At 38.0% G+C, this 26,247-nt stretch overlaps 1 long non-coding RNA gene across 1 annotated transcript; it reads right to left on the reverse strand.

The window, feature by feature from the left end:
* Positions 1-1,290: 1,290 nt before the first annotated feature.
* LOC146477913 (uncharacterized) lies at positions 1,291-26,247 on the reverse strand. Its single transcript, XR_014865188.1, has 3 exons — positions 25,826-26,247; positions 2,070-2,089; positions 1,291-1,330 (listed from the first exon to the last, which is right to left on the reverse strand). It is a non-coding gene; the product is annotated as an uncharacterized LOC146477913 (long non-coding RNA).

Here is a 26,247-nt window from a genome sequence, read left to right on the forward strand (position 1 = left end):
GATAATGCATTTATATACCGCATTTTCTATTCATATATATTCAAATGCGGTTTACATCAGCATATGTCCATTAGCAACCTCATCTTACCCACCCAACCCATGATATCATGAAACAGCACAAGACCAGACCAGCACACCGGGAACTCCATGCCCTACTCTTTGCGATTAGTGTCTGGGTTCTTTAACGTCCCACAGGGTTATGAACATTGAAGTGTTGTGAGACGGAGCCTACGGTTTATCGTCCTTGTCCGAGAAGACTAGAAAGTCTAACCATTTGCAGCTGTCATTACAAAGGCAGCACTTTCTCCTCAGTTATTTAAAGACCCTGAGTGTTGGTCCGGCCGGGGTTTGAACCCACGACCTCCCGCACGGTAGTCCGATGCTCAATCAACTGAGCTAACCGGCCTCTGTTGCAAGCAAAAAAGCAACAACAAAAACAAAAACAAAACAAAAAAGAAAAATGTCAATACGGTGTTGCGAAGATGAAATCAAATCAAAACCCTTAAATTAGAATTCATTCTTCCAGTTACTTCTCCATATTTCATCTTTGCTGGCTTTACTGCTTGACGGAACAACTTTCACGAGAGAGAGTTAGGTTTATAGGAAAAGTTAAATGTTATTAGTATAATTACTCAGGTGATTATAGAGATTCTGTTGATCTGATTGGTCGAGGATTGCGTCATATCCTGCTATAATCACCTCGCGCGAGGTGATTATAGCGGGAGCACTAACTTTCAAAATGGCCGCTTAGCTATTTGTCGACGTTTCTGAAAAAGAAGTAAACAGGATGAAAGAAAATGCAATTCCGAAAGGCACTAAAGATGTAGCTAAGTCCGAGGTGATACTTTTCGAAGGCAAGAGATGAAAATTTTGCTAATTGTAATAAAACTTGTAAATTGCATGTTGTCGATGTCGATGACTTAAAATAAAGACAACAAATAACGTTAAATTCGAGCAAGATTTTCTTTATTAACAGAATGATTTCACAAACCAAACGAGTTTAAGACAGAATTTGAAAGTATGGAAGTAAACAAGACGAATAAATGTCTCTCTAAGTTTTACGTTTCAGTGACGAGAAAAGAAAACGGTTTTTATAATCTGAGAACTAGTTTGTTGTCGGTTCGAGCGGCTCTCGACCACCATCTAAAGTCACCGCCTCACAACAAAATATTTTCATCTGCGACAACCGTGTACTTGTTTAGTGAAGCCAACAAATGACTTAATTCCTAACTGAAGCAGCTTATCTCCGAGGCCAATTTGTAAACGTCCGTTAACCGGCGAAACCATCATGTCAACAAGAAATTGTGCAATAAAATGCTATCGCTAAAGCCTGGTTCTCATATGTAACCGACCTACCTGCGATGACCTGTGTTGTAGTCGCCGGTCGTCATGATTTTTCGACCCAGGTGCATAGCAGTGGTGGCGCAGATGTACCTGGGACGTGCCCCCGGTGAATTTAAAAAAGCGCGCTAAAACGGTATCGTTTGGCGCTCTTTTCAACATTCCTTCAATAAACATGGACAGAACTCTGGTAATTCGTTGCCAGTTTTCGCTAGTTTTGTTGCTTGTACGGAGATACATACGAATAAAGCGTGAAGAAAACGGGAAAAACGGAAGCGGAAGTTTTGGGTTCGCTTTAAGGTAAGAGAAAGGAGCCAGCACGGACAATATCATATATACTTTGTCTGCTGCGTTGAGGTTACAACACAGGGGATATTTCTTCAGGTGAACAGAATAGTTAATTTGTCTTCTCGAGTTTACCGTCTTGTTTGGTGGATGATTTTTATCTTAGACGTAATGAATTGTGGGCTATATTTGCCTCTGGTACATCGCCGACGATCGCCGGTTCCGTTCACATAAAACGTTTTTTCCGCCGGCGTTCCGGAAGAACCGCCGACCTGCCTGCGAAGTTGAACTCAAGTCATCTTTGCAGGCTTGCCGGCGGCAAAGGCCTGCGATGGTGGTTGTTGCCGACGGCGTATGTTCCCATATGTCGGAACAGTATCCCAGGTAGTACCGGCGGCTGGGTCGCAGTTAGTTCGGCGGCATATGAGAACCAGGCTTAACACTTGTGATCCCGGCTCGAGTTCTACACCAAACAGCCTGGTTCATCTCCATCTATTTTGTTAAACGGGTCGGAGAAACCCAACATTCATTCACAGAAGTCAGTGCTTCGTCTCAATGAAGCGGCAGTTAAAGAATACTGACATTCTGCTGGAGGCCGTGTGCAGTTTATCGATTGCGCATGTGATTTCGATTGAGCATCATGTGATCGGCAGACTGCGCGTCTCTGTTCATTGACGCGTGACAATTTGAAACAAACAAAAAAAAACCGACATTTTTCGGACGGCACTTGTTTTTCTCTGATAATCACCTGAGTAATTATACTAAAACAATTATTCGCCTCAAGCTCAGTAAATATTGGTGAATATTCACCAATATTACTTAAGGCAATTACAATTTGCTCACTTTAAAGACCAGTTTACACGCTACGATTTGTAGGCCAGACAATATCGGAACTTAATCAGTAATGTCAGTTTTATTTTATTTTGATCTTTGATTGACGAGCCGGTTTCACTGACAATGTCGGACCGACTTGAACAAATTTCTGAACTTTCATTTTGCAAATTGGTTGTAAAAGCACACGTACCATTCGCCGCAGAAACTGTAGAGCCGCCAAACTGTAGTGACCTAGTTTGGAACCATTTTCTCAAATTACCAATGTTTGTAATTTATCTTTATAGGAATAACTAGTTTCACGGTTCATTGGAGAAACTTCCGTGCACACTACGCTTTGGATGTTTGCGTTAAAACTTTTGGTTTACATTTAATGAGGAGACTTTGTTAACGAAGGGATTGAACACAATCGGTTCAAGCGTACAAAATATAGTGTTTTTTTCCTAGTTTTTAAACTTATTAACATGGCAAAACTAATAGACGATTATCAAGATTCAGTTTACTCTTTCTTTCTCTCTTAGTTTCGAGGGAAACACCCTCACCTGTTAAAACCTGCTCTCTTTCGCCTTTCAACTAACACAGGAATGAGATCAACGCTAATCCGCCTTATAATGTTACCCTTCCAAATTTTTCTCTACTCCTAATTTATTTTGCTCTGTTTGCTAACCAATAAAGCTAACTACGCTTGATAAACTATTACTAAAGCTATTAGTGAATCACTGTCCATATCCCTTATTGTTTCGGTCGTGTTACGTGAAGTTCTGTACGTAGCCTGATTTCATCACTTTATAATTCAATTACTCAACTTCCTGTAACTTTTGCTTTTAATGCTAGAATGGACTGAACAAATAAAAAAAAGATGCTGACGGAACTAAAAGAGAACTAACGGACTGGCTAACTCAAAACGCAGGATCCCTATTGTTCTCATGGCATTTACTTGAAGTAGGGCAAAACTTATAGACCGTTATATTAGGGTGGAGCCTTCAGACAAAGGCCACAGGAAATTCTGTTCAATCTATTCTTTCCTAATGTCGCATTTTTACCGTATGGCTGAATGAGTGCTTGCTAGTAACGAGTTTGACTAAACAGATCGAGTTTTTACTAAAGGCCGATTTACCGGGCACTATTTTTGGATAGGGCTAGTCGACTTCCTTTCCGCCAAAGCTACAGGTAACAAACATGTTGCCTTCATTCAAAGCTACGACAACTTGAAACATAAATGTTGAATCTCAAATAGAGTGAACTCACAAGCTTTGCGTGAATCTTAAATAGTATTATCTAAGACGTTAGCGCGCGTTTGCCTAAATGCACCTATGTTTCTGGTGCAAAATACGTAAAAAAAAAAAATAAAACAACAACAACGACAAAAGCAACAGTCAGTTGTGGCGGAGATAAAATCACATGAAGGCCCTTAGATCAGAATTTATTATTTCAGTTACTTCTCCAAATTTCGACTTTACTTGCTGGACTGCTTGACAGAAAAGCTTCACGAGACCGATAGCGTTGGTGTAATTGGTAAAGTAAAATGTTATAATTCAAATCCACTATAATTTTTTCTCTGTAAAGACTGTTTTACAAGCTGCAATTTGTTGGCCCCACAATATTGGAACTCAATCCGTAACGTCAGTTTTATTTTATTTTGAATTTTCATTGACGAGGTGGTTTCACTCACAATGTCATTCCGACTTGAAAAAATTTCTGAATCGAGTCGAAGTTCCATTTAGCAAATCGGACGTAAGACCATACGTACAATTCGCGCACGGAAAGTGTAGGGCCGCCAAACTGTAGCGGACCTAGTTTACAATCATTTTATAAAAATATCAATGTCTGTGAGTTATTATTCATAGAAATGGAAATGAGTAGTTTCACGGTTCATTGGAAAACCTTCCGTGCAGTGCACCCTTCCTTTTGGATGTTTGCGTTCAAACGTTTTGTTTACCTTTATATGAAGCTGAGTTATGACGAGACTGTTATCGAAGGCATTGAACACAATCGATTCATAGCTACAACCTATAGCCCCCAATTGTCATGATATATTTTATAGTTAAATGTGTATAGCTAGTTTTTAAACTTATTAATATGGTGAAACTAATAAGCGATTATCTCGATTCAGTTTACTCTTTCTTTCACTCTAAGTTACGCGGGAAACACCCTCACCTTTTTACATCTGCCCTTTTTCGCCTTTCAACTAACACAGGAATAAGATCAACCCTAATCCGCGTTATAATTTTACCCTCCAAATTTACCTCTACTCCTAATTTATTAACTGCTCTGTTCACTAACCAATGAAGCGCTTGATAAATTATTACTAGTTTAAAAGCTGTTACTGGATCGCTGACCATATATATCCCTTTATTGGTTCAGACGTGTTACAAAGAGTTCTCGACGTAGCTTGATTTTATCACTTTACAATTCAATTCCACAACTTCCTGTAGCTTCGCTACTAAAGCTCGAAAGGACTGAACAAATAAAAACAATACTGACCAAAACTAATTTTGATTTTTACCCACAGTAGGGCAAAAACCTTTTTGACCGTTATATTTGCGGATAAGTGTAAACTGGTTAACGCTCATTGGTCAATGTGTACTGGCGCTCTTTTCCTCAGGGAATACCACTTAGCTCAAAAAACTGTTAAGGTGGAGCCAAAAGACAAAGGCCACTAGAAATATTGTCGATCTATTGTTTCCTAACCTATGGCTAAAAGAGTGCTTTCTAGCCATACGTGTGACCAAACAGATCAAGTTTTTACTTAAGGTCGATTTACCTGAATCTCAAAGAAAGTGAATTCACGGTTCGTGCCTAAATGTTGACTAGTGTTATAAAAAAAAGCAAGCGCGCTCTCAGAGAACTACACGCACCAGTTTTTTTTTTTTTTTTTTTTTTTTTTTGTCTTTTTGTTAAAAAAAAAAAACATTTCAAAAAGATCAGAAGGTAAATAGCCACAAGCTATCGTACTGGGGTTCAGGTATAACGGGATGACTTTTGCTCCTTGATGATAATTATTATTGTGTGGTCTACAACAAGATTAGCGATTTTCGATCTTGCTGTTGTGGTGTGTCCCTTTATTTACCATTATAAAATTTATAAACAGTTTTAGCTGAGAGTGACAAACGAAAAGACGATGGAGAAACGTCCTCGTCCGCCTCAGAGATCTTACAAGTCCATTAAAGTGCCTTTCATTCCCCGGAATGCCTTGAGCTATGTGAAAAAGAAAAGAACAAAACCCTGGAACCGTTGTTCCAACTTCTGTAAAATTGTTTCCAGAGTTGGCAAGTTTCAAGCGGATCTTGTGTTACAAATCCGCTTCCGTTTGCTCCACGCTCGCGCAAAGTTTGTAGCCCCGGAACAGATCATGAGCTGTTCCTTCCAAGAATTCAGTTGATTTTGTTGAGTAGCTCGCTCAGCTTAGCATAGAGGCACAAGGAATCTTTGTAGCTCTTCTTTACCCTTCAAGGAACTGGTTCTTCACTACATCAATTCTACAACAATTCTGCGTCTATTCAACATTTAGCACTAGTAAGCAGTAAGTAGTTGTAGTAGTAAGTAAGTAATCTTTTTTGATAAGAAGGTTATTTCGGAAATTGACAACCGAAGGGCTGATGTGGACCTAATATACACTTATCACACTTCACTTTATAGTGTCCTGTAAACGTGTTTACGACTGTAATTCAACCAAGACCAGATGGTTCCAACCAGAGATGAGAATTAGTTTTGCTAAAATACACTAACAGGAAAGAAAAACACAAGTATTCTAAGAAAATAGATACAAAGGGAAAACACTGATCAGCTCAAGCAGTTTAAGGCCTGGGTTTAAAGGGTGTTCAGAAATTATGAGGGATCCGCTATATCTTCGCTTTGTCTGCCTACAACAGGAGAAAATTTTCCCTGAATATTAAACTTGATGTTTTCTTTTGCCCTAACGTATAATTTTGATCACGTGACACATCACGTGACCAAAAAATGAAAAGTTCGTAAATCGGCGATATGGCGGCGAATTTTCTTTATATGAATAACTGAATTAGTGTTTCTGAAGCAGATTTTTAATATTTAACTTTCTACGTTTGGAATGACCGTCCTTAAGTTTTTAAATTGGAGAAATTAGCAATCAAGGGTTGAATTGTGGACTAAAAAATGACCTTTGTCCTGATAATTTTTTTCTGGAGAACAATGGACGATCATTCTAAACGTGAAGCGATGGAGATATTTAAGCTTTATTAGAAACGCGTTTTTGTTTGATGTTTTCTCTTAAAACCGTCGCCTACCTGTCAAATCTTTGCTTTTTTCACAAAAACGATCACGTGACATGTCACGTGTTCTATAGCACTACCTATTATGCTTAGAGATTTGCAGAATGATAAGATCTTTTTATCTTTCAAATTTCAGTTCAGTGCCATTAAATTTGTTAACGTTATCTAGAATAAACCATTTTTCCTCTCAAAAGCCCTTAACCTAGGCCTTAAACTGCTTGAGCAGGCCGATAACATCTGCAAGTGTTTTGCTTTGATTTCAACCTTGGAACAGGCCAAAGCCGAAGTTAAAACTAATGAAGTATAGGCAACCCTGTCCACAGCGCAACTATAAATTCTGATCTGCGAAAAACAGGAAAATGTCAAATGATCTGAAAAATATATGTCAAAACTACCGAAAGAAAATAATAATAATTATAATAAAAACAATAACAATAACAATCATAATAACAATAATAATAATAATAATAATAATAATAATAATAGTAATAATAATAATAATATATAAAAATAATTATTTATTAAAATATTCCACACAAATTGCTATTTACAAGTTAAAAGTATATAAAAAAGAGCTATTAAAAACTTATTCACATTTCACTTCGATTAAAAAAAGATAACATTTTCAAGTAATAATGTTTTTGTAAAGAAAAAGAAAAAATATAATAATAATAATAATAATAATATTAATAATAATAATAATAGTTATAATAATATTTAAAATATTTAAAAATTAGACGATTAAGATAGGAACACTTCACTCAATCCGTGTTCAATTACAGTCGGTGACTAGATTTGTGTTTTAGATTGTATTCTTTGACCTTCATTTTAGACATAAGGTTTTTCAGAGGATGTTCCTCTTGCTGTTCAACCTTGCCGAAAATTTTCCTGTCTTGTTTTTGTTATAGATCATAGATGTTAACTCCTTTGTAAAATTAAAATCGAAAATACATCCTTCATTAAGCTTCACAACAATTTGTTTCCTTTTGGTGTTTTAGAGTTATTTTGTTACTAAGTGAAATTATCATTGTCGCAAGATTTTACCAAAAAGAGTTAAAATTCTCGCGACACTTTCCCTTTGAGGACCTATTCCTAAATATTTCCAAGTTAATTTTGAATTTAAGGCTTAACTCTTATCTCGCCTGATAGTTGTGTGAAAGAGACTGAGATTGTGTCCTTGTAGTTGAACGAATTTTTGTTCACAAAAAGGACACCAACCCAAAAGAACACTACCTTCCATCATTTGACCTCACTCGATTTATTTTCACCAGCGATTGTGCACGAAGACAAATTCAAATTCCTTTACACTGTTTCATAAGCGTAAGACTTCCGTGTAATTTTTTTTCCTTTCAGTAAAAGTACAAACAATTTTTGTTAAAAAAGTTAAAATATTAATCGTTCCCCTTTCCGTAGGTGTTTCCAAGTTTTGTCATCCTTTGTTTGGCCAGTTTGAATGGCTTTTGATCGATATTTGCGCCTTGACATGAGGCAGGCACTGACCATGAGCGATAGCAAAAAATGCAGTTCAAAAGTCAAATAAAACTCACAGTGAAGTAGTGTTGTGTCCCTTCTCATTTTTTTCAAGCACTGCATTTCGTAAACGAACAAACAGCCCTTTCACTATTTTACTCTATCTAATCTAGGAGATGAATAACAGTAATCTGAAAATTTATGACGGGTTCCTTTCAAGCTCAATTTCATGGTTTTCTATTGGTATGTAAAATATGAAGGATAATTTTGAGGAAAGCACTCAGGGCACGAAATACTGTTTACAAGACAGCTATTTTGACTATCACGTTAGTAAAGCGCAAAACAAAATGCGTAATTTTCATTCATTTGAAATTTTTTTAAGTTATTTTGTCACAGAAATCATTTTGAAGTTAGGCACAATTCAAGGCTACAATAGGTTCAAGGAAGGTAGTGAAAATTGGAGAGTGATTATTAATAAATGTTACTTTAAAAAGGTCAATGAGGAGGCCATGCTGAAAGTGGCCATCGGAAGGATTTGAAGAGCTAGCTACTTTGCAGGTGAAATAAAATAGTTTCTTGTGTGAACACCTTTGCTTATGATCTGTCTTCCTACCTAGCCGATGTGTTATCTCCCTTAACAGGGAAATCAGAGTATACAGTCAACAACTCAGCTCATTTCGTGTCCACTATCAACGGTGAGAGGGTACTAGAGAGCGAGATCATGGTGTCTTTTGACGTAGAATCACTGTTCACAAACGTACCTATCGAAGGCGCCGTACAGGCCGCGTTACGGAAACTAGAAGCTGACCCGTGTCTTGCTAACCGCACGACTTTAACACCTGCACAGATTGCGGACCTCTTGGATTTCGTTCTAAGATCCACATACTTCCAGTATGATGGATTAATTTATGAGCAACAAGAGGGAGCAGCCATGGGTAGCCCGGTATCCGCTGTCATAGCTAACCTCTACATGGAGGATTTTGAAGAACAAGCTTTGACTTCTACGCCTTGTATGCCTAAGATTTGGAAACGCTATGTGGATGACACCTTTACCATCTTGAGTCGAGACAAAGTTGACATTTTCCTGCAACACCTCAATAGTCAACAACCAACGATCCGCTTCACTATGGAAACTGAGACCAACAACACCATACCCTTTCTTGACACGTTGGTAACTAGAGATTCGGATGGCTACCTCTCTACCAGTGTTTACAGAAAGCCTACACACACTGACCAATACCTAGCGTATGATTCACACCACCCACAATCTGTAAAACGCGGTATTGTCAAGTGCCTGTACGATAGATCGAAACACCTCATAACTAAACCATCAGTTGTCTCGCAAGAAAAGAAACACCTCTCATCAGTTCTTGTTTCTAACGGTTATCCGTTTTCGTTTGTGAAAAACATTACGAAAACAAAGAAACAAACAGCCACAAAAGAACCAGCGCCTGAAATTAAATCTACTGCGGTGCTACCATACGTCAAAGGGTTATCAGAGGCTCTTCGCCGTTGCCTACAACAGCAAGGCATACGGACAGTTTTCAGATCTGACACAACACTTAGATCACACCTAGTGCGACCTAAGGACACTGTCGACCCTGCAAAACAAGACGGAGTAGTCTACAAGATTCCCTGTGAGTGTGGCAAGGTCTATATTGGAGAGACGGGAAGATCTATGCATGAAAGGATTAAGGAACACGATAGAGACATACGGCTTGCTCGAACCCAATCCTCCGCCGTTTCAGAACACAGCAATGCGACGGGCCACTATCCGCTCTGGGATGAGGTTAAGTTTATTGACCGAGACCCACATTGGTACACCCGTAGGGTTAAAGAGGCTATTCACATAAGACTTCACCCTGACAACATCAATAGGGATAATGGAATTGAAATTCCGGAAGCGTGGATGCCCACGATCAAACTACACAGCAACCGATCGGTACCAAGGCGGACGGCCGAGGGAACAATTTTCTAGTCTGAACGACGAGGATCGAAATCCTCCAATCAACAACAGCCTAAGAGAGGATCGAAACGCACCAATCAACACAAACCAAGGTGCTACTTATACTGTCACGCAATCACTCGACACCATCGCCTGATGAAGACCAGCAGTATAGCGGTCGAAACGTCGCGATCCACATCCTTGTGACTCAATCGTGAGACAAACGATTAACTCATCTATCAAAAATAAAGTTAAGGTTACTTCCATGTTTCGCGCGTGCCTTCAGGGAAATCTAGCGTACGCGCGCTGCTTTCGATAAAACCACAAAAAACTATATATCAATGTAAAGCTGATAAAATGAAGTTTGCGAAAATATCAATGTCTTTTTATTTTGTTGGATACATAAGCGCTCAGCGGCCTGCAAACTCAATACTAGCGACGTGTAATTCACTGAATTACCCACTCTCACGTAAAGGCCCAAAACCAAACAGACTGCACAATATTAATCAGGAGATAATAGGCTAACAAAGTGTGTCAGGCTTTTTCTTTATTCCTTTTGGTTTGTGAGAAAACCCATTCTAAAGATGGGCAATGGAAAATTTTTGTAGTCCCGTCAGATGTTAACACGTCACGGAAAAAATAATTTGAATTTCGTAAAAGCCTGACACACTTTGATGCATTAATATCTGATGACCATTTTGGTCAAATTTCGTTAAAATCTGGCAAATCTACATACCCTATTAACTCATTTGAAGATGGGGAATTCGCGCAAAAACCAAAAGCCGTGTTTTCGGCCTCGAAACATTTTCCGAGTTTTCGCACCTCGTTAAAATACTTGTCAACGCGTTCACGCCGCCGGCCAATCAAACACAAAGAAGCATTCCCTGGGGAGTTCTGTAAGCATTTAGTATTACTGTAATATTATAAAGCGATTTCGTTATGGGAAAGGTTAAGTCTGGCGCGAGAAAGCCACCGGCTAAACCAAAACAAAGAGGAAAACGGCAGATAGACGCAGAAAATGAAACTGGCAGCTCCAGCGGAGTTGACACGAGACACCCACTTCTCACCGCTATCAGTACACGAGGCTGCGTGCTGAGGTTCGCTGCCTATTTTCAGCTGGTTAACAACGGCGAAAGTGGCTGGATTGTCGCCGGCATCTTCGATTTCGGACTCCGAACTGCTGTTCGACTCTCCACTATCCGATTTCTCGTCCTTGAATTTCTCTACTGCCGAGTCAGTTATAGAAAATCTGACTGGTTGTCCCACGAACCCTTGTCGCTCTCTGACAGCTGAAGTTTTTTGGTTTCGTCAAATGCTTTTTCGACCTTCTTTGGGCCGGGTTTTTTCTTAACTGTCACCCAAGGTGACTTTTCTAGTTTCGCTTTCTTCATAACAATCTTTTACGCAATGCTTAAATCCAAAAAGGAACGCTGTTTCACAGTAAAATTTTACATACAACGCTGTGACATGCGATGAACAAGTTGTAGACAAAAATATGCAAAATTTGCCGGTAATTCAAGATCGCGGGTAAATTTTGCCGCGTAATATCTCAACACAGTCCCGCATAAATTGGATTATGACACCTTCGCTCGCTCACCACTTCTCCTACAAAACTTTGTTTTTCAGATAGCTCGCGTTCTTCTTAAGATTTCTAACGGCTGTTTTCACAAAACTTGCATCCCTTTCTTGTTTTAACAATTATCTAAAAAAAAATATTTGAGAAGAGTTCGACCTTTCTTTCCCATAAGTAACCTTAAAGGGTTAAAGCACAACGGTGGTTCAGGATGCCATACATGAAGTTCTTATAATAAGTGAAACGCAATAACATATTTCAGGAAAGTCGCCCGAGTGCTATTTTACTCAATAAATTAAAACAAATATTACTGAGCTTTTGTATGCTAAATAATTGCAAAATCAGCAACTTTGTTAAAATATTTAACATTCATCGAGTAGAGTCGTATTTAATCTCGTACCCAGATCTCCCACGGTCAGGCGGAAGGGAGATCTGGTAAAGTTCGATTTGAGGCCATGCCCATCATCCTTTGTCCACCGTGCTGAAAGGCCGCCAGCTCATAACTGTGATCATTTCTGGTGCAGTTTTCGCTTTCAAGGGTGCTCCGCCTTCAAAACGTTCTTTGGTCCAGAGGACAACAAAACTTGAAACTTAAACCAAAACGAAAAAGGCACTAGGAGAGATTGCAATCAACAAGCGCGGTAAATCACTTTTTTATTTAGAATAGTTCAGTCCTAACCTTTTTGACCATCTTCGTAATGAAAACTGTTCCGAGAACAAATCCAGCGTAATTGTCCTTTCTCCACTCAAGATCAACGTGCTTATCGACGATCAGTTAAAAAGACTTAACTCAACCGGAGTAAGTTGTACCATTTTTTACCTTAAATGGTAACTGTATTGAAGATACTGTAATTTACAGGCAGGGAAATGTCACAACATTTTTCTGCACCCCAAGGTAATGTAAAAATAAGCAAAAGAACATGCAGAGCGTTCTTGTTGTCGAAGCTTTATCAGAAACATTTTGTGGCCGTTGTTGTAGATGAGGCACGATAGAGTTACTGATTGGCATCTTGCTGTTTGCAGAGTTTCAGAAATTGTGGTCTACCCGTGTGATACGTAACAATTTTTTTTTCTCTTTGTAGTCTCTTCAGCTTATTTGGCCACACAAATTTTCCTTCTTCCATTAGTTTATAGTTTAAATTTCCAAACCAAATGGATTGTGTAAATGCGGCAGGTTTCTTTTTAAAGGCCAAAGAACACAACATTAGGTCACTGTAATAATAATTTTTATATAAACCAGCTAAACAGGGCCTCCTAGCCCTAACACCATGCTACACTCTTGCTTATATACCAGCAAACCAGAAAGACCTGTCCGTGTAAATAGTAGCCGCCTAATTATGTCCAACATTCAAATGCTGACTACACCTCTGCTGTTTTTATAAGGGTTTTTTTTTTTCTCAAAAATAGAGGTTCGAATTTCGTTTGGGAAATCCACATCTGGATTTGGGATCTGAAGAATGTTTTGGTTACTTGCAGCATGTGAGCAAACACAGCAAGTCCCTATGAGTTTCCCATAAGGTTTTTATTTGGTAGTGATGAGCTTTTCATTTCAATGGATCTTGATTCACCTTTATCACATAATACTTGAAACGTTTTCACCTGAAATTTATGTTAAGTTTGGGGGACATGCCCCCTAAAGTACTGCTTCTTTGATGACAAGTTAACAAAGGTTATAATTCTACACATAGGAGTCCACAGACTCGAAAATTAGAACCACATAATACACAAGTCTAATTATATTTGACTCTTGATATGAAGAACAAAGGTCATTATCCGCATTTGATTTGCAAGGCACAATGAGCTGCTTAAATAATTATTGTTGTATTGAGCGTTGTATTATTTGTACATGCATGGAGGATTATACACTAAGAATGCAAGGTTCTCAACGTCCAAAGTTTTCTTGATACGTAGACACTCGCCTCTTATGGTGTCCTTGATTTCAGCCAAAAAAAAATATTAGGAAAGTGTAAAGGTCTTTTGGGGTTATAAAAGTAGTAAATGGGAGACAAATAGAAAACGAATTAAAAAAATATCTCCACTATTTGTTTTGTGTGTACATGTCTTTGTGTTCAAGTGGACTATCACCCATTTCTGCAGCAAAACAGCTTTCATAGTAAGCTGATCTTCAATAACTATGAATCCCTAAGTATTCTATAACCATGGCCGTCCATAGCCAGAAAACAAAATTTAATTAAACTTTGAGACACAAGCCTACTGCAGAAAAGTGGTGGGGAAAAGAAATTTGAAAACGGTGTCTGTCTTGGATGAAAATTCCTTGTTGACGCCAATTCCTTGAGCAAAAAAAAACCTTCTTGTATTAGCACCCTTGTCAATTTCTACATTTTCTTAATATTAAGACCAGCAGCAAAAAATTATGTTCAAGGACTTTTAACACAAGTACATAAAAAATATCAGAACAGTGAACCTTGAACCTTTAGCCCCAGTAGTGATCAGTATCAAATTTCTCCTATTAATATCAATGCACAATCAAGGAGAGGTCATGAGATCACCAGTGGTGAAATTTCTTGATATTTCAGCAACCTCCCTATAATGCTACTATGAAAAATGGACACGTAGAGACCAGTGACACTGAGGCTTAAAAGGTTAAAAGCTAATAAATACAGAGCCCCATTGTAAGTAATTATTGCAGCTTCTTTTATGCTTCGTCCTTTCACCACCCCACGCGTCAAAAAGGGCTTAGTTACTTGAGAATCCCTTTTGATTCAGCCTTCTCCTTATCCATTTTCTGGTAATTATATTGTCTTATTCTAATGGAAAGAATAACATCATCCCAGTGAATGACTACGGTTTTTTCTTAATTAGATGCATCTTTGTTCAGGGGACACAACTTCAGAGTACAGCAAACTAAGAACACTTTCCTAGCACAAGTATAGACCTGCAAAACATTAGGTGGTGCAGACCAATTTCTCCATTTTTATTTTAGAGGAAGGCTAGTTTTATATTTTGTGCCCTATTTTTTTTAACCCAGTAGGTGGGGAGAGGGGATAAAATTAAACTTACTACACTTACATAAAGAGCTCTAATCGGTTCAGACAAGGTGTTCACTCTTGTGGTATGGTTTTCATGACTATTATTTTGGTGGTCATTAGTCAGACATTTTTCATTTGTCTTTGCTCAGAGGGGAGGGATATTGATCTCAGCAGATGAATAATATTATTGTGTGGACACTCTGTCAATTTCTCCAAAGAAGTTCTATAAAGGGATTTTGCAAGTATGGATCTTGAAGGAATAAGCACACTGGCCTGAAAGGACTAATATTATATTATGAAGTCTGTTACTCAAAGTCCAGTTCAATTTATAGAGGAAAATTAGTCTTTTAGCAAAAGTCAAAAACTAAAAATATGCTAGCAAATGCGGCGCGTGTGTTCAGGAACTCAAGGTAAGGTATTTTGGGGAAATTAATTTGCGTTTACTAAATAAATAATCATTTAAAAAATCATTTTTTTGTCAAGTAATACAAAAAAATGAAATATGACCTACCTCCGTTTCTTTCCCCAAAAGTAAGCAGGCTTATATCCATCGTGTTGGAAACTTCTGTAATTTGGCAAGGCCGTTTGAACGTTACTGCAAACTCCCTTCGGCTAAAGTCCATGTTGTGTTCCAAAAATACAATTTCTTACTGTTCTCTCCCCACACAAACGGCATGTATGTATTAAAACGTCGCATGACAATCTTCATCGGAGCGAAAACTTTTCCGTGTTTTTGTTTCTTTCCCGAACTAAGCAAAATCCGAACACAGAGAGAAAGAACCAATCGCAGAGCAGACTAGAATAAACATTCTTAATTCTGGTAACCAACCCCTGGGAAACAGACTTGTATCAAACTTTATCAGATCTCACATTTTGACATTCCCGAACCGACTGAGGTATGGGTACGAGATAAGGTCGTATTAGTACGGTTCTGAGGTTGGATTTTGATTAGGAGGCTACTGCTCAGTTACTGTAGTGCCGTTGTTGTTGTTTTTTGCTGTTAGAATTATTTACCAATATTCAAACGTTACGTGCGCACGTAACATCCTGATTAATTTATGGATAGTATTTCAGCTAAGCGATCTTGTATGGAATACGCAGGCTAAAAAGGTAAATGTAATTTTGCTTCATTTTATTTTTATTTTTGTTTTTTGGTTTCTTGGTAAGCCCGTTATAAGATTAGATTACGAGAAATTGTGGAATTTTCTCTAAGGGACTCAAAACGGTGCCTTTAGCCTAATCTAGAGCAGGCTTTTTTGGGGGGTGGGGGGTAAGAGGTGGGGGGATCCCCTCTTTTCATAACTTCGCAAGTATAAAGGCTATGATAGTGATACTCTTAGGATAGAGAGTACGTCCAAAGATATTTCAATTGAGGCGATGTGGTGACGTCAGATGGCATAGTGATTAGGCCAAAATTGCCGAATTGTGGCCATCTTAGATCCGTCATCTTGGATTTGTGGATTTTACAAAACTTGAGAAAAATGCCGATATTGAACGAAAAGTAGTTAAAACTAATAAAGAATCTGGCGCTAACATCTGCTAAAACATAACAGTTACGGAAAGAAAAGGGATTTTTCTTCATTTTAAAAGGGATTTTTCCTGAAAAAAACTGCCTGACGAACACAAGTTGCAATGGTAACACAAAGTCAATCAATAATAACCGATCCCATTGTATTCCTTTACAGGAAAGCGTCTGAGAAAATTCTGAAGTTTCAGGGCGTTTGCTTAAATATTAAAAGAGAGTTATGCAGGTTCAAACTCAGGATGTTGGTACAATCCGCAACCCACTCCACCCTACCCCCGACTAAATAGAGCTGTTCAAGGTGCCAGCTGGATGTTCTTTAAATAAATATCGATATGGTCGTTCGAGTGTGCAAACAATCAAACATTATTGGACGAGGCGTTGTCGGTGGCGAGCAGATTTGAGAGGCAAATCACGATATTTGGTGATAACCGAGTTTAATAATTGTTTTATGATTCGATCACTGAGTTTGTTTTTCACAATTGGCCATTGGCCGTTTTTATTCTAGAGGACGTATTATCCGTCTGGACGAACTTGGGCAAATACTTGTTGTTCGTCTGGTTATTTTTCTCTAGTTTAAAGACGGGCACAAGACGCATTATCCGTCTGGACGAATTATCTTCCTTTATTCGTCTTGAACGACGCACAACGAAAAATAGTTTGTCCAGACGGATAATGTGCCTTGTGCCCGTCTGTATACTGAAGACGAATAACCAGACGAACAACAAATCTTTGCCCGAGTTCGTCTAGACGGATAATGCGTCTTCTAGTATAAACAGGACAATCACACAAGAGCGTGGTTTCAATAAAGCACAAGCAGACTGCTATTTGAAGAAAAAACACAGTCGGACAGTATTGCGCATGAGCAGATTATTATTTGTAGGCAGTTGTTTGCGGCAGTCACGTGGCTTACACTTGCCCAATAAAAATAAAGAAAAAATGTTCCTGATAATAATAAGCTTTGTTTGCTTTTGAGATAGCTATCCTAGAATGTTTAATTTACTGTTATTAAATGAGAAAAGTGATTGCTTCAGAAATGAAACTTTTCACACCTTTGAATATATTCTTATTAAGTACAACTTTAATTTACATACCAGCAATTAATTATAACATGAGTAATGCTTGGAACCGTCAAAGGTTTTAATTCTTTTTCTTGCCGTTCAACCGGTTAGTATTGTGCTTATGGGCATGGAAATGAGCAGACGCAGACTTGCCATTGCTTTGCTCAGGGACATCAACCTCTGCATTTGGAGAAACAGCGATCACAGGGTTTCCTTTTGCGTCGTAATATTTCCTTCTTTTGGATGAAATAGTCTTGCAATAACTTGGGTCATAGTTTCCCTTCGGCACATTTTCTGTGTAAGCACCCTTAAAGTTTCCAGCAGGCTGATATCTGCCAACAATGAACCCGCACTTCATTAGATGTCCACGGTATTCTACCTGTTTTTCCACTCTTCCAATCCCGAGCTTTGTGCTTTCTTTCCAGATGACTTGGGTGAAGTCGACTGTGCCGCTTGAATGTTGCCCGTTGTCGAAATTATAGCCAGGAACGCAGACCTCATTGTACCTATCACAGTAATTTTCATTCGTGAGAAATTGATTTCAGACACAAAAAAAATATTCGAGTTAGCAGAACTCCCCTATTTCTTCCCTGTTCAGGGGGGCTAAGCCCTGGTGGACTGTTACTTTCGATTTTGATTCCTAAATTCACCACTTTCTCATCAGTTCCCAACGTTTTTGTCTTAAAAAATAAAAATCACCGGGTCCTATTCTGTATTCGATCGGCAAATGACTCGAGCTTGCTTCAATCCTGTTAATAGAAGTTGAAAACGGATTTTGGAAGCAGCTAATGTGAAGGGTAGCATAAATTGACGAAACAACTCATTTTCAGGCTCATTATAAAGGAAGATTTTGTTTACAAGAGGATTGTAAATTGGGCAAATCCTCCAAGTACATTGTCCGATAGCTATATGGTCAATGGTGATAATAGTCGCATATAGGTAAGTTCCATTCTTACTTAAGTAATACGAAATATTTTTCTAAACTTTCAAAAGAACTTGCGGTTTTACTTTGGCCTTCTAATCACGCGAAAACGAAAAGTCAGGTCTCAATCGACAGAATGTAGCCCTTCCTAACGGGTAGGAATTGGAAACAGTGTAACAACAGAACTGAAAGGTAAGATAACCAACGAAAGACTTCTTTTATAAATCAGTATATGTTAAACCCTCTACTGCCTCGCCCCCTCAATAACTTCGTAACTATAAAAGCTATGACAGTGAGACTTTGACGATTGTTTTTTTGTTCAAAGTTGATTTCTACGAGTGATTTAACGCAAAACGTATGGAGCCCCATGGCGTAATAATTAAATCAAATTGGCGGTCGTCATAAAGCCGCCATCTTGGATTTCTCGATTTACACAAAACTTAAATTTAAGGTAAAGTAGTCAACAAAAAAATGAGCTAAAAGCGTAGAAATTGCCACAAAAAAGTAATTTTTTTATCTGAAAAAATCTCCCTGTCAAAATTGGTTGCCATGGTAACAGCATATTTAATCAACAATAACTGACCGCATTTTTTTTAAGGTTTAGTACAAACATTTTGAAGTCACTGATTGTGTCCCAACAGTGCGATTTATTCTCTTCATCGTGTATTTATTTTTTTTGGCCATCAAAATAAAAATGTGAAAGGTGAAAGGAGATAAATAAATATATTAATATTTACAAATAACTGTGTGATTTCAAATTGTGTGTGATAAAGTTGTAATTGAACTTCGTTTTGTGCAATTTAGGTCTAACATCATACTTGTGACTTCAAATCAAACTTGCGCTGAGCGCTCGTTCGATTTTCAAAAAAAGTGTATGACTTCAAACTAAATTGCACTCCACTCCTTTCAGTTACTATTATTTAATAATTACATAAATATTCCTGAAGTTTCAAGAAGTTTGCTTAAATATTACAATTACCGGGTTCGAAGTCTCCGCGGGCAGAATGTGACGTATGCGACTTGGCAAAATGCTTCGCAATTCATGCACTATTTGGTAATCGTCGCCACATTCCGCCATTTTGAATAGTCTCACCAGTTTGTGACTGCCTCCTCCACAGTCTGTGCATTAGACGAGGTGCACCCAAAAGAAATTGTCTCCCCCTGATCCTCCCTTTGATTTGTGGGCGAGTGCTGAATTGTCTCCAATCGGGCAATTTCCTCTGCCCACTCTTGAGCATCATCACACAACTGTTGGTCGAGTGTCATAAGTGGAACTTGGTGTATTGCACGGAATTCATTATGCTTGGCCAAACCACGCTCTTGTTCGTCGGTAAACGCTGAAAATGAAGCCAGGAGTATTATAGTTCAACACTTGACAATTTCAGCACGTTAAGGCACTGTAAAGGTCTTTTTTTAAGTGTAAAAAGCAATTTTAAAAATACGCAAATGATGTAAATTGTTCGAAGAGATTAAGATCTTCGGAAGACAGTTGAAAGATTTTAGCATGCCATGTGTGTTATGTGGTCATTGTTTTCAGAGCATGGTAACTGTTCGTACAGTGGAGCCATTTTGACCTTAAACTGGCGTTGTTTTCTTTTTTGGATTGGCCCCTTTCAAAAGCTTATGCATATGCCAAAAGACTTCAATCTTCTAAACAACAAGATGCCTGCTACACTGGCATTACGCGTGATGCTGGGGCTGATTCATTTATTCCAACTGTATGCTTCGCCGATTGATAATTCTATCCTTGCTAATGGAATAGTTTGAGTCACGACGATTGCGTTACGTTGTTTCCCTTGTATTACGCGACCCAGACTTTCACTGGAAATTTTTGAAATTCCATTACGATAACATAAGCTTCTCAATGACCTCTTTTCAGTCTCGCGTCGTGGTCTAAGACTGTGAAACAAAGCACGATTCCTTCACCAGGAACTCACCAATTTCCACCGTTTTAAATGTCGGGTGCTTCTTAGAAGTTGTTCTTTCGATTCACCGCTTCAAAATGGTGAAATTTCCGTTTCAAAACGGCACACTTGAGTCCAGAACATGTTAACAATATGGCGCCAAATTTAATCCGGATGTGATAAATAAATCAAATGATGCTTTGACGTCACACAGGTAGGGATGAGTGGGTCCCCTCCCTCGCGATATAAGCGACAAAAAAGGATTTTGATTGGCCTTCTTTTGTTGAAGACAATCAGGACAATACATCCCGAGTAGGAGAGGGGATAGTTTAATGAATAAATTAATGTACACATTTGTAGCAACGAGGAAGAAAAAAACAAAAAAAAAAAAGAAATCGACCCGTTTTTAGACACGGTATGCCCCCTCAGGGCATCCCGCGTAATGAATTCACCGAGATTTTTGTGGCAGGGCGAATTAACAAAGTTGCTCTATGGACAAAGAAACAGACAAGTAGACAAGCAATCAATTTGACAAAAACAGACTAGTATAAATTAGTCGCACGTCAGAAAAGCAATACCAACAACTTTTATTAAGATTTGCATGAACTATAATTTCAATGCATGTTTACATTCTATTGGTAAGCTACTTAATTTGCGTGACTTTGTGGAAAAAAAAGGCAACCTATCTGATATCCTGGGGAGGGGGCACGGATAAGATAAGCGTACAAAAGTTCTTCTTTTCTAACCCACTCCCCCAATCCAATATCTGATATAAGTTGTTTCAAAGCGAAATAAACCAACACTAGCTAGTTCAACAATGTTGAAAAGCCGGCTTAACACTTCAACATTTGTGAAGTTGGCCGAAATATGTTTGATCGAAAGCATGGCATATTTTTTAACAAAAATGTGTAACACACGTTACAAAACATGTGGTGTCAAACGTTTCAACATTGTTGAAGTAATAAATGTTGTACAATGTTAGATCGTTTAGCCCAGACTTTAGTTTTATATAGTGTATGTCAATTTCCTAATTAATGTATTAGAAATGTATTTCAAACAGCTGTATGAAAAATTGCAATAACTATGTAGAAATAAAAGCAATAACATTGCTGATGTGATATGTTTTTCATTATCATTTTTTATTTGGCCTTTTACCTGCAAATGCACCAGTGATCACCACCAGTAAAACAATAATTTCGTTTAAACACAGGAACTTCATGACTTCAGCTGCCACAGAAACAAAAACAAAAATAGTTAACTCAGGGGCAAATTGCTTATTTTTTTGGGGTTAACTCAGAAGAGGTTGTGAGATTACTCAGGTCACAATATTGTGTAATTTCTGTTGCTTCACTGCCAGGGATCTTGGTAATCTGTAGCCTGGCTTATGAAAATTTAGAAATTAGCGTGTTTGGTCCATCCAATACTTTCACGAAAAGTGCGACCGATTAGCAAATGTAATACTGCCTTGACGTTAAAAAGTAAAGTTCAAATAATTTGCATACAGAAAGGAAACCGTCTAATGTATTACTACAATTCAACGCATTTTATATAAACAAGACGCTAATTCATGACAAATGGCGAGAAAAAAATCGATTTCCCTCACAGTAGAACTAGCTCCTCTGATTTATAGTAAGAAGGTAGAAAATGGACTACTTAAGTTCAAATACTGTTATTTACATATAGAAAGGAACTGCCTAATGTTTTACAATTTATGGCATTTTAAAGTAACAAGAGGCTACTTAGATTAATACTCGGTGAGATCTGAGTTCAAGAGTGTTCTCTTAAATTAACTGTTTGGACAAAAGACCACATCGTCGGATCCTGGTTCAAGAGGTGAAATGAGTCTTTGGGATTTTAGAGGTGACATGGAAAAAATGGTTTCAAGGGATTAATGAGGTGAAAATACTGAAGCTTGATGGATGGTCTAAACTTCATTAGAACTATTCCGTTAGTAGAAAGTTTTATTTTATAGAAACTGTGTAATCCACTATTTCCTATATTCCTTCTCTCTTTACGAGAGGATTGAACAGTGGGGAATTCATCCAAGAATTTCGTAAAGGGTCGTGTAAAATGTATCTTGGGTGGCAAAATTTCACCACCAGTTAGTTAAGTTTGATGTTATCCGTTGTCTGAGATTCAATACTATAACTGGAAGAAAGGAACATCAAACTCTAGTGAAACTTCACCCTTTAAATATCCTTTAAACCCCATCAAAGGCGCCCTTCAGAGACTCTTTGCTGTAAACCAATGTCACCAAACAAATTTTAAGGGGACAGCAGCTCGTTGAAAAAAAAAAAGAAAAAGGAAATGATTTGTAACGAAAACTAAATCAGATCAACGCCGTTACACTATAATTTCCTTAATATTTCATTTACTTCTCCATATTTCATCTTTGCTTGCTTTACTGCTTGACTAAACAATTCTCACGACACCGAGAGAGTTAAGGTTAATGGGAAAGTAAAATGTTATTATTATATTTACAGTCAATCCACGTCACGCGTGAAAGGTATTTTTAAAATTTGAATGGAGTTTTGAAATTTACATGTCAGTTTTGAAAACCGCCAACGAGATTTCAGAGTTCCCGTAGAAATTTTCCGAGTCTATTGACGGTATAAAGCTATGAATTTGCTTTACATTGCAGCATTAAGTATTTCAAGAATAACAATTGTTTCCCAAGTATTTTGAATGTTTTTTTTTTTCTTTAGTTATAATGCGTCTTTTTCGGAAAGATTTCCAGAGAAATGTTCAACATTCCATTTACGCTTACGTTTCGCTTTGGTCGGAAGTTGCCTCAACATCCAGTCGTTTTAATTTGAAACAAAAAATTTACTTTAATAAAATTCAGTAGACTTCAACAGCAATATCCGAGAGGGGAAAATTAAATAAAACAATTATTCCATTCGCGCTTGTTGGATATGAGATTGGTTATAGCCAACTAGGCGCTCCGCGCCTCGTTGGCTATTAACCATCTCATATCCAATGCGCGCTTATGGAATAATTGTTAAATATTAGCGGTAAAGAGTACACTGGGTGACTCTCATTGGTCCAAGTTTACACGCGCTCTGCTCTTCAGGGAATACCGCTTAGCTCATCAACTTGTTAGGCTGGAGCAAAAAGACAAAGGCCAAAGCTAAGGTGCTGATGTTCAATCTACTGCTTCCTAATGTCGCTACTCTTAGCGTATGGCTGAATGAGTGCTTTCTCGCAACGAGTGTGCCTAAACAGATCGAGTTTTTACTAAATGCCGATCTTCCTGGCACTTTTTTTTTTTATCATAGGACTACTGTTATCTTCTGGCAAAGCTACAGGTAACAAAACTGTTCCTTTCACTCAAACAAAACTACGATAACTTCAAACAGAAATGGAGTAGTATTATCAAAGGAGTTACTACGTGCTAGTCTAAATGCAACTATGTCTCTGTTGCATGCAAAAAAGCAACAACAACAAAACAAAAAAACAAAAACAACAATCAGTTGTGGGGAAGATAAAATCAAATCAAGATATTAGAATTTATTATTTCATTTACTTCTCCAGATTTCATCTTTGCTTGTTTTACTGCTTGACAAAACAACTTTCACGAGACCGAGAGAGTTCGGGTAATGGAAAACTTAAATGTTATTATTATTTAAAACAATAAATTATTTCTCTTTAAGGACTGGTTTACACATTAAGATTTGCCGGCCCGACAATAACGGAAATCAGGTCGTAACGTCAGTTTTCTATTATTTTGAACTTTGAATGACAAGGTGGTTTCACTGACAATCAGTCGGCCCGACTTGAACAAATTTCTCAATCGGGACGATTTTTGTTTCGCTAATCGATCGTAAAAAGCACACGAACCATTCGCGCACGCAAAACTGTAGGGCACCCAAACTGTAGCGGACCTAGTTTACAACAATTTTCCAAAATTACCAATGTCTGTAACTTATTTTTATAGAAATTACTAGTTTCAGGGTTAATTGGAGAACGCCCCGTGTACCCTACATTTTGAATGTTTGCGTTGAAACTTTTGGTTAACCTTTATATAAATCTGCGTTATGAGAAAATTTTGTTAATGACGGGATTAAACACAATCGATTCAAAGGAAGGTGCAAACTATAGTGTCACATTGTCACGACGTATATCTTAGTTAACTGTGTATTGCTAGTTTTTAAACTTATTAATATGGCAAAACTAATAGACGATTATTGAGATTCAGTTTACTCTTTCTTTCACTCTAAGTTACGCGGGAACCACCCTCACCTGTTTACACCTGCTCTCTTTCGCCTTTCAACTAACACAGGAATGAGATCAACGCTAATCCGCGTTATGATTTTACCCTTCCAAATTTTCCTCTGCTTTTAATTTATTAACTACTCTGTTCACTAACCAATGGCGCTAACTAACGCTTGATAAATTATTCATAAAGCTATTAGTGAATTGCTATCCACATCCCTTATTGGTTCGGTCGTGTTACGCGTAGTTCTCTACGTAGCATGATTTCATCACTTCACAATTCAATTACACAACTTCCTGTAACTTTCGCTTCTGAAGCTAGAAAGGACTGAAAAAACATATTTTATATTAGCGGTGAAGCGAAAACTAGGTGACTCTTATTGGTCCAATTCTACACGCGTTTTGCTCCTCAGGAAATACAGCTTACCTCATCAACTTGTTAGGGCGGAGCTAAAAGACAAAGGCCACAACAGCTATTGTTCAATTGTTTCGTAATATCGCACTTTTAGCCTATAGCTGACTGAGTGCTTGCTAGTAACCAGTGTGACTAAAAAGATCGAGTTTTTACTAAAGGCCGATTTACCTGGCACTTTTTTCAATAGGGCTACTCTAAACTCCTGCAAAGCTACAGGTAACAAACATGTTGCCTTCATTCAAATCTACGATAATTTGAAACACAAATGTCTCTCAAATAAAGTGAATTCACGAGTCGTGCATGAATCTGGAGTGCTAGTAGTATTATCAAAGTCGTTAGCGCGCGCTTGTCTACATGCACCTATGCCTCTGTTGCAAGCAAAAAAGCAACAACAAAAACAAAAACAAAACAAAAAAGAAAAATGTCAATACGTTGTGGCGAAGATGAAATCAAATCAAGACCCTTACATTAGAATTTATTCTTCCAGTTACTTCTCCATATTTCATCTTTGCTGGCTTTACTGCTTGACGGAACAACTTTCACGAGAGAGAGTTAGGTTTATAGGAAAAGTTAAATGTTATTAGTATAATTACTCAGGTGATTAGAGAGATTCTGTTGATCTGATTGGTCGAGGATTGCGTCATATCCTGCTATAATCACCTCGCGCGAGGTGATTATAGCGGGAGCACTAACTTTCAAAATGGCCGCTTAGCTATTTGTCAACATTTCTGAAAAAGAAGTAAACAGGATGAAAGAAAATGCAATTCCGAAAGGCACTAAAGATGTAGCTAAGTCCGAGGTGATACTTTTCGAAGGCAAGAGATGAAAATTTTGCTAATTGTAATAAAAAAAAACCTTGTAAATTGCATGTTGTCGATGTCGATGACTTAAAATAAAGACAACAAATAAAGTTAAATTCGAGCAAGATTTTCTTTATTAACAGAATGATTTCACAAACCAAACGAGTTTAAGACAGAATTTGAAAGTATGGAAGTAAACAAGACGAATAAATGTCTCTCTAAGTTTTACGTTTCAGTGACGAGAAAAGAAAACGGTTTTTATAATCTGAGAACTAGTTTGTTGTCGGTTCGAGCGGCTCTCGACCACCATCTAAAGTCACCGCCTCACAACAAAATATTTTCATCTGCGACAACCGTGTACTTGTTTAGTGAAGCCAACAAATGACTTAATTCCTAACTGAAGCAGCTTATCTCCGAGGCCAATTTGTAAACGTCCGTTAACCGGCGAAGCCATCATGTCAACAAGAAATTGCGCAATAAAATGCTATCGCTAACACTTGTGATCCCGGCTCGAGTTTTACACCAAACAGCCTGGTTCATCTCCATCTATTTTGTTAAACGGGTCGGAGAAACCCAACATTCATTCACAGAAGTCAGTGCTTCGTCTCAATGAAGCGGCAGTTAAAGAATACTGACATTCTGCTGGAGGCCGTGTGCAGTTTATCGATTGCGCATGTGATTTCGATTGAGCATCATGTGATCGGCAGACTGCGCGTCTCTGTTCAT

Source organism: Pavona decussata, unplaced genomic scaffold (assembly GCF_977016875.1).
Source record: "Pavona decussata unplaced genomic scaffold, jaPavDecu1.1 SCAFFOLD_67, whole genome shotgun sequence".
NCBI classification, from domain to species: domain Eukaryota; kingdom Metazoa; phylum Cnidaria; class Anthozoa; order Scleractinia; family Agariciidae; genus Pavona; species Pavona decussata.